The sequence below is a fragment of the Lupinus angustifolius genome, unplaced genomic scaffold (assembly GCF_001865875.1).
Source record: "Lupinus angustifolius cultivar Tanjil unplaced genomic scaffold, LupAngTanjil_v1.0 Scaffold_436, whole genome shotgun sequence".
In the NCBI taxonomy this organism is placed as follows: domain Eukaryota; kingdom Viridiplantae; phylum Streptophyta; class Magnoliopsida; order Fabales; family Fabaceae; genus Lupinus; species Lupinus angustifolius.
In genome coordinates this window covers 9,997-17,317 of record NW_017727837.1, presented here as the reverse complement: position 1 = coordinate 17,317, position 7,321 = coordinate 9,997, and the positions used below count along the sequence as shown (strand labels likewise).

Sequence of the window (7,321 nt, the reverse complement as noted above, 5' to 3'; positions counted from 1 at the left end):
TGATTGGATTGCAGGTGTTATTATATTTCATACTTGTAAAGGCAATCCAAAGCCATCATTCAAATTCTTCATTCATTGTAATAACTTTCTTTCACGGGATGTGAATAGAAAGGGGATAGAGTTACTTGGAAAGGTGTTTTCCAAGGGTATAAGTATTAGTGAGTGTGTAAGGTACATAGAGATCTCGGGGTGAGATATTGTAATTACAACTAATAATATTTAGTGGAAAATCTCTTGTGCTGGCAAGAGTACTGGACGTAGCCTTTGATGGACAAGAAGGTGAACCAATATAAAATCCTTGTGCATTCTCTTCTCCCTTACCTCTTTGATTTATCCTTGTTTATTATCTGCTGCACGTAAACTCTTGTTTTTGTAGAAAAATAACCATAATTTTAAGTCAACTAATTCCCCCCCCCCCCTCTTAGTTGCAATCTCATTCTTACACTAAGGAGAAAGGTCAAATAAGAACAATTTTTTAGTTGAAAAGGGGAATAAAAATAAAGGAAGAGTAAATGAGGCCGAAAGAGACCATGGGTGGAAAGAATATAGTTACACGTTCATGTGATTCAGCTTATATAAGAGGAGTGAGACTCCTCTCCATTAAATAAAGAGAGAAGTGTTGTATAAAAGTAAAGAAAAAAACAACACACGTTAATATTTACATAATTTTTATTTAAAATTATATTATACTTTTACTCTTAGAATACAAAATAAAAAGTCATTTATCTCTCTATTACTTGAGATGAGTCTCACTCATATAAGATGTATCTAATTCCAAATTTTAAATACAACATATCCCCAAATGGAGACATTTTTTTAGTATTTAGGTTAGACTTTTAAAACTTTTATGAGCCTTTAATGGTTGATAAGAACCGCTTAATAACATTATGACATTCACATATGATAAAATAATATAGTAAGGGATACCTGATTCTATTTGTGTTTCCCTTTATGCACTTTCTGGTTGCTTTTGTTCTCAGCTATTCGCCCTCCATTTATGCGTTCATTGATGATTAGGAACTCTGTTTCCTTCCTTCTCTATATGGCACTGCACTTTCCTTACTCAACCACTAGTGCTTCTATAATTCTCTCTTTATATTTCTATTCATGAGATAGAAAAGAATGAGATGTTTTTCCAATGCATGAGTGTCTCTATTTATAGAAGGGTTTATGAGGAGTTTTTGGAAAAAGTAACTTCTTCACTTTCACGGAAACTACCCATGAAGTGAGAGGGGAGGGAGTAAACAACACCCTCACTAGTTTGATTCATCAATTTCCAACCATCATCACATTAGACACTTTAATTCAAACTAGTAATTTCCAAGAACATGAACCACTAATTAAAATTAATCTAACAATCTCCCACTTGGTCCATGTGATGACTTGAAGATTCATGACTTTAATTGTGCACTTTAATTGAACCTTACAAATCATCATCCTTAATTGAATTGAAATGATTGAATCATGGCGATCATAAATTATATGAGGCAACCTAATCTTTTCCATGTATCACAATCAACTCAACTCAACCAAATTTAATTTGAGTCTTCATTCGCCTTTCGAAAACTCACCAAATTATCTCATTAAAATCATACAAGTACTTTCTTTAATATGGATAACTTAAACTTTAATTACGAAAATGAAATTTTCATTGAATTCAAATGTGTCATACAATGATAAGAAAATATCTATACATATATATATATATATATATATATATATATATATATATATATATATATATATATATATATATATATATATATATATATATATATATATATATATATATATATATATATATATATATATATATATATATATATATATATATATATATATATATATATATATATATATCAAGTAATATCACATTAACAAGGACTTATCTATAATGTCCATCCTTTCTATATGGCCAATGTAAATTTTGGGCGGCAATCCCTTAGTTAATGGATCCGCTACCATTAGATCGGTACCAATATGCTCTATAGACACTTTCTCATTTCGTACTTCTTCTTTAACTGACAGGAACTTTAAATCTATATGTTTAGCACCTCAAGAATACCTATCATTCTTAGAGAAGAATACAACTGCAGAATTATCACAATAAAACTTCAACGGCCTAGCTACACTGTCTATAATGCCAAACCATGAAGTAAAATTTCGCAACCACAATGCATGATTTGTGGCCTCAAAGCATGCCACAAACTCATCCTCCATAGTGGACATAGCAATTACAGATTGTCTACCACTTCTCTATGAAATGGCTCCTCCACTCATTAGGAAAACACACCCAATATAAATTTCTTGAGTCCACACATCTTGCATAGTTTGAATCCAAATAATCTATCACCTCAAGGTGATCTGACCTTCTATACGCGAACATGTGATCCTTAGTGCCTTACAAATATTTGAGAATCTTCTTTGCAGCCTTCCAATGGTCTATTTCGGGGTTACTTTGATATCAACCTAACATTCCGATAGCAAAGCTGATATTCGGTCGAGTGCATGTTTGAGCATACATTAAACTCCCAACCATTGATGCATAGGAAATTAATTCCATTTACTTACATTCCAAATCATTCATTGGACATTGGTTTTCACTGAATTTATCTCCTTTCTGGATTGGAATTATCCATGCAGAGCACTTTTTCATTCTGAATCTCTTTAATACCTTATTGATATATCCTTTCTGAGACAATCCTAACAATCTTTGTGATCTATCACATAATATTTCTATTCCTATCACATAGGATACCCCACCCATATCCGTCATTTCAAAATTATTAAAGAGAAACTTCTTTACATCATGTAACAATTCTTTATCATTTGCAACAAGCAGAATGTCATCAACATATATGACTAATATTATAAACTTGCTCCCACTAACTTTCATGTAGATACACCAGTCAACAATGCTTTCCACAAACCCATATGACGTAATGGTATCATTAAACTTTATATACCATTGTCTAGAAGCTTGTTTAAGTCTGTATATTGACTTATTTAATTTATACACTAGATTTTCCTTTCTTGTGGTCACGAACCCTTCGGGTTGGTTCATATAATGATCCACCAAAGCCATAACAATTCTTAAAGAATCTTTCTTAGATATTGGAGATAATGTTTCGTTGTAACCAATGCCCTCTTTTTGAGTGAAACATTTGACGGCAAGTCCAACCTTATATCTTTCAATGTTGCCTTTCAAGTCACGCTTGGTCTTAAAGACCCATTTACAGCCAACTCGCTTTGAACCCTTAGGCAACTCAACTAGATCCCAAACTTTATTATCGTCCATTAGTTTAAACTCTTCTTTCATAGCATTGAGCCATTTTTTAGAATTGTCACTTTTCATGGATTGTATGAATGAGACTGGATCCTTATCAATGCTCAAGTCACATTCATGTTCAAGTGAATATACAATATAATCGTCAGAAATAGTTGGTTTTCTTTGCCTTTTAGACATTCTTAATGATATTTCTTGCGATTCTTCCATCACTTGATCATTAACGACTTCATTAATCGACTCATTAACTATTTGTTCATCCTGTGGGTTTTGGATATTATCTTGTTGTCTCTATGTGTCATTTGACAGTAATATAACTAGAGGAACAACAACCTTAGGAGACGTCTTCGGTGAAGAAGATTCATCAGAAGTCTCCATAATATCCGCCTTTCGTGATTTATCACTCCCAGTGGTTTGACCATTCTCAATGAATATAGCATTACCAGACTCAACTATTCTCGTACTATGGTTAGGACAATAAAATTTCTACCCTTTTGATTTTCTCGGATAGCCGATAAAGAAACCACTAATGGTTCTTGAATCAAGCTTCTTTTCATATGGGTTGTACACTTTTACTTCTGCTGGACAATCGCAAACATGGAGATGTCTCAAACTAGGTTTCCTACCAGTCCATAACTCATAGGGAGTTTTAGGAACTGCCTTACTAGGAATCCTATTTAGCAGATATGCAACGATCATTAATGCGTACATCCACAATGATAAATGCACATCACAATGACTCAACATTGACCTAACTATTTCTATTAGAGTATGATTTCGCCTTTCAGCCACACCATTTTGTTGCGGTGTGTAAGGTATAGTGTATTGAGCATATATGCCTCGACTTTTGAGAAACTTTACAAATGGTCCTAGACATTGTCCATTCTCATTATATTTTCCATAATATTCACCACCTCTATCAGACCTCACAACCTTAACTTTCTTTTTAAGTTGCCTTTCAACCTCATCAATGAATACCTTTTGGACATCCAATGATTGAGAATTTTCATGCAACAAATATAGATAACAATAACGTGAGTAATGTATATAAAAGTGATAAAATACTTTTCACCACTCCAAGATGGAACATCAAAAGGACCACAAATATTTGTGTGTATCAATTCAAAAATTTTGCTACTTCTTGTGGCTGGGTTCTTTGATATGTGTTTAGTTTGTTTTCCTTTAATACAATCTAAACAAACATCCCAATCACCAAAATCCAAAAGAGGTAAAATATCACTTTTTTTTAACCTCATTATCCTTTCTTTGGATATATGGCCTAATCTTTTATGCCACAAGTAAGCAGAATTCTTATCAAAATCTTTAAGTTTGCTACCAACATCATGTTCAACATTAAATAAAGATTCCTTAAATTTAAAATCAAGATTGAAGCAATATAAATCATTCATTAATGTACTAGAACCGAAATAGTACGAATGTTTACATAATTTAAAACCAGAATGCTCAATCTTAAAATTAAAACCTATACATTTTAGTCTAGCAATAGAAACGAAGTTCCTGGAACATTTAGGAACATAAAGATAATTTTCTAGATCTAAATAGTTTCCACTATCTACGATCAATCTATATGTCCCAATTCCATGAACTCGGACCTTCATTCTGTTCCCCGTGTAAAGAAACTTCTCAGTTTCTTGTGTTCATATTGAAAAGAATCCCTGCACAATATGTGACACATGAGTTGTTGCACCAAAGTCTAACCACCAAGTATTATTAGGAACCTCAATAAGAAATGATTCATCTATAACTAAAATAAAATATTTACCTTTCTTTTCGAACCATTTCTTCCTTTTAGGACAATCATTCTTATAGTGCCTATTCTTCTTACAAAAGAAGCACTTCATTTCTTTATGGATTTTTCCTTCTTTAATGGGGATCTTTTCCTTCCCCTTTCCTTTGTTCCTATTGCTTGGCTTGAATCTGCTGGTGCTACTTGGCTCCTGAATGGACAAGTGAATAAAGTCATTCTTAATTTTCTTTAACCTCCTCCTCTCTTAAATGAGCATGGTCTTTACTTCCTGAAAAATTCCATTTCTCCTTTATGGTGTTATTGTTCACCTAGAATTGGCCAAACTCAACAGGAAAGGAGTTAATGATGAATTGTACCAAGAATGCTTTTGTCACCTCCATCCCCATGCCTTTCACTTTCCTAGCCAGATTTGTCATGCTATTTACATGATCATGAATGGCTGCGACCAATCAAACTTCTTGGTCATAAGATCTGTCATGAGATTTCCCACCACAGACTTATCAGTAATGTCTGATTGAGAGTACTCCTTGACCATTCTTATAAATTCCCTTGCATTATTCATCTTAGGTATAGACGACTTAACATTGTCCAAGATTGACATTTTCATCAAGCTAAGACTCAACCTGTTTGACCACTCCCAAGTCTCATATAGAGTATTTTCTGCCTATGAGTTGGGCTCAGTTATGGTTGGTACATTATCCATAATGATGGCCAAGTCTAACTCCATAACACCCAGTAAGAACTAGATGTGTTCGGACTAATCAACATAGTTTAGTCCGTTGAACTTGACATATTTGTTGCCTAAGGCGAAAGCATTGAATGAAGCTGAAATAAGACATGTTCACACTTTAATGCTTTGAATAAACTTTTATGGATTCAAACAAACTTTAATTCATGCACTTAATTTATCTTTGGATAAAATTTAAATGCATTAAAATTTTAATAATGATGCCCAATATTATTCTTTAATATGTAATTAATCATACTTTTTAAACATGCATGTTATCTTTGAATAAACGAGCACAAACAAGTATGTTTAAAACTTTAATGTCATTAAATACATGCAGTGATCCACCTTTGGGTGATCAAAATATGCGTTATAATTAATGAACCCAAATTATTATCATTATGGCATCATAATCTTAATTACATGCAATGATCCACCTTTGGATGATCAAAATATGCATCATAACTTTAATTTTAATTAATTTCAAAATCAACAATTAATTTTTCATTCAAGTATAATTATTTCACGTTTTTAGACAGATAGTAACATTATGAAAAACAGGAAAATGTTACAACTTTTATTGAAATAATTAACTCCAGATTGAACCAAAAGAGAACAATTCACAATTACTTCATTTCGTAACAATAAGATTTTTTGTTTCATTTTTATGTATTCATGATTCAATTCCAAAAATACAAGGAATGTCATAATGTCCCTAACTTGATGCTCTGATACCAATTGTTAGATTTTTAAAACTTTTATTAGTCTTTAATGGTTCATAAGAACCCTTTAATTTAGGACCTTAACATTATGACATTCACATGTGCTAAAAGAATATAGTAAGTAGTATTTGGTTCCATATGTATTGATGTTTATACACTTTCTGGTTGTTTTTGTTCTCACCTCTCCGTCTTCCCTTTATGCGTTCCTTGATGATTAGGAACTCAGTTTCCTTCCTTCTCTATATGACACTACACTTTCCTTACTCAACCACTAGTGCTTCTATAGTTCTCTCTTTATATTTATATTCATGAAATAACAAAAAATGGAATGAATGAGATGTTTTTCTAATGCGTGAGTGTCTCTATTTATAGAAGGGTTTAGGATGAGTTATTGGAGAAAGTAACTCCTTCACTTTCACTGAAACTACCCATGAAGTGAGAGGGAAAGGAGTTAACAACACCCCTACTATTTTGATTCATCAATTGCCAACTATCATCATATTATGCACTTTCATTCAAACTAGTAACTTCCAATAACATGTACCACTAATTATAATTAATCTTACAATTTCAACTCATAATTTTATGATTATTAAACAATAATCTTATCCTTACGTCAAACTCACCTCCTAAAAGAAAATCATTGTAATAATGTAAAAATTTAAAATTTTAAGAACCATATAAAACAGAATATTGCACATGAAACCCAAAACCATTTAATTATGAGTAAGAAGGGAGCGGTGGGGTGGGGATAGAATTAAGAGGAAAAAGAAGTCATGAAATAAAATTAATTTTTGACTTGATGAGTTGGAGCTAGA

General features: G+C 32.3%; 1 long non-coding RNA gene across 1 annotated transcript in view; it reads right to left on the bottom strand.

Moving 5' to 3' along the window:
* Window positions 1-6,815, bottom strand: part of LOC109341348 — a 14,445-nt gene extending 7,630 nt beyond the window's left edge. Inside the window, exons 1-2 of the long non-coding RNA XR_002106937.1 lie at window positions 6,660-6,815; window positions 958-967 (exon numbers count right to left, since the gene is read on the bottom strand). This is a non-coding gene — a long non-coding RNA (uncharacterized LOC109341348). The remainder of the gene's footprint in view (window positions 1-957; window positions 968-6,659) is intronic.
* Window positions 6,816-7,321: the final 506 nt, after the last annotated feature.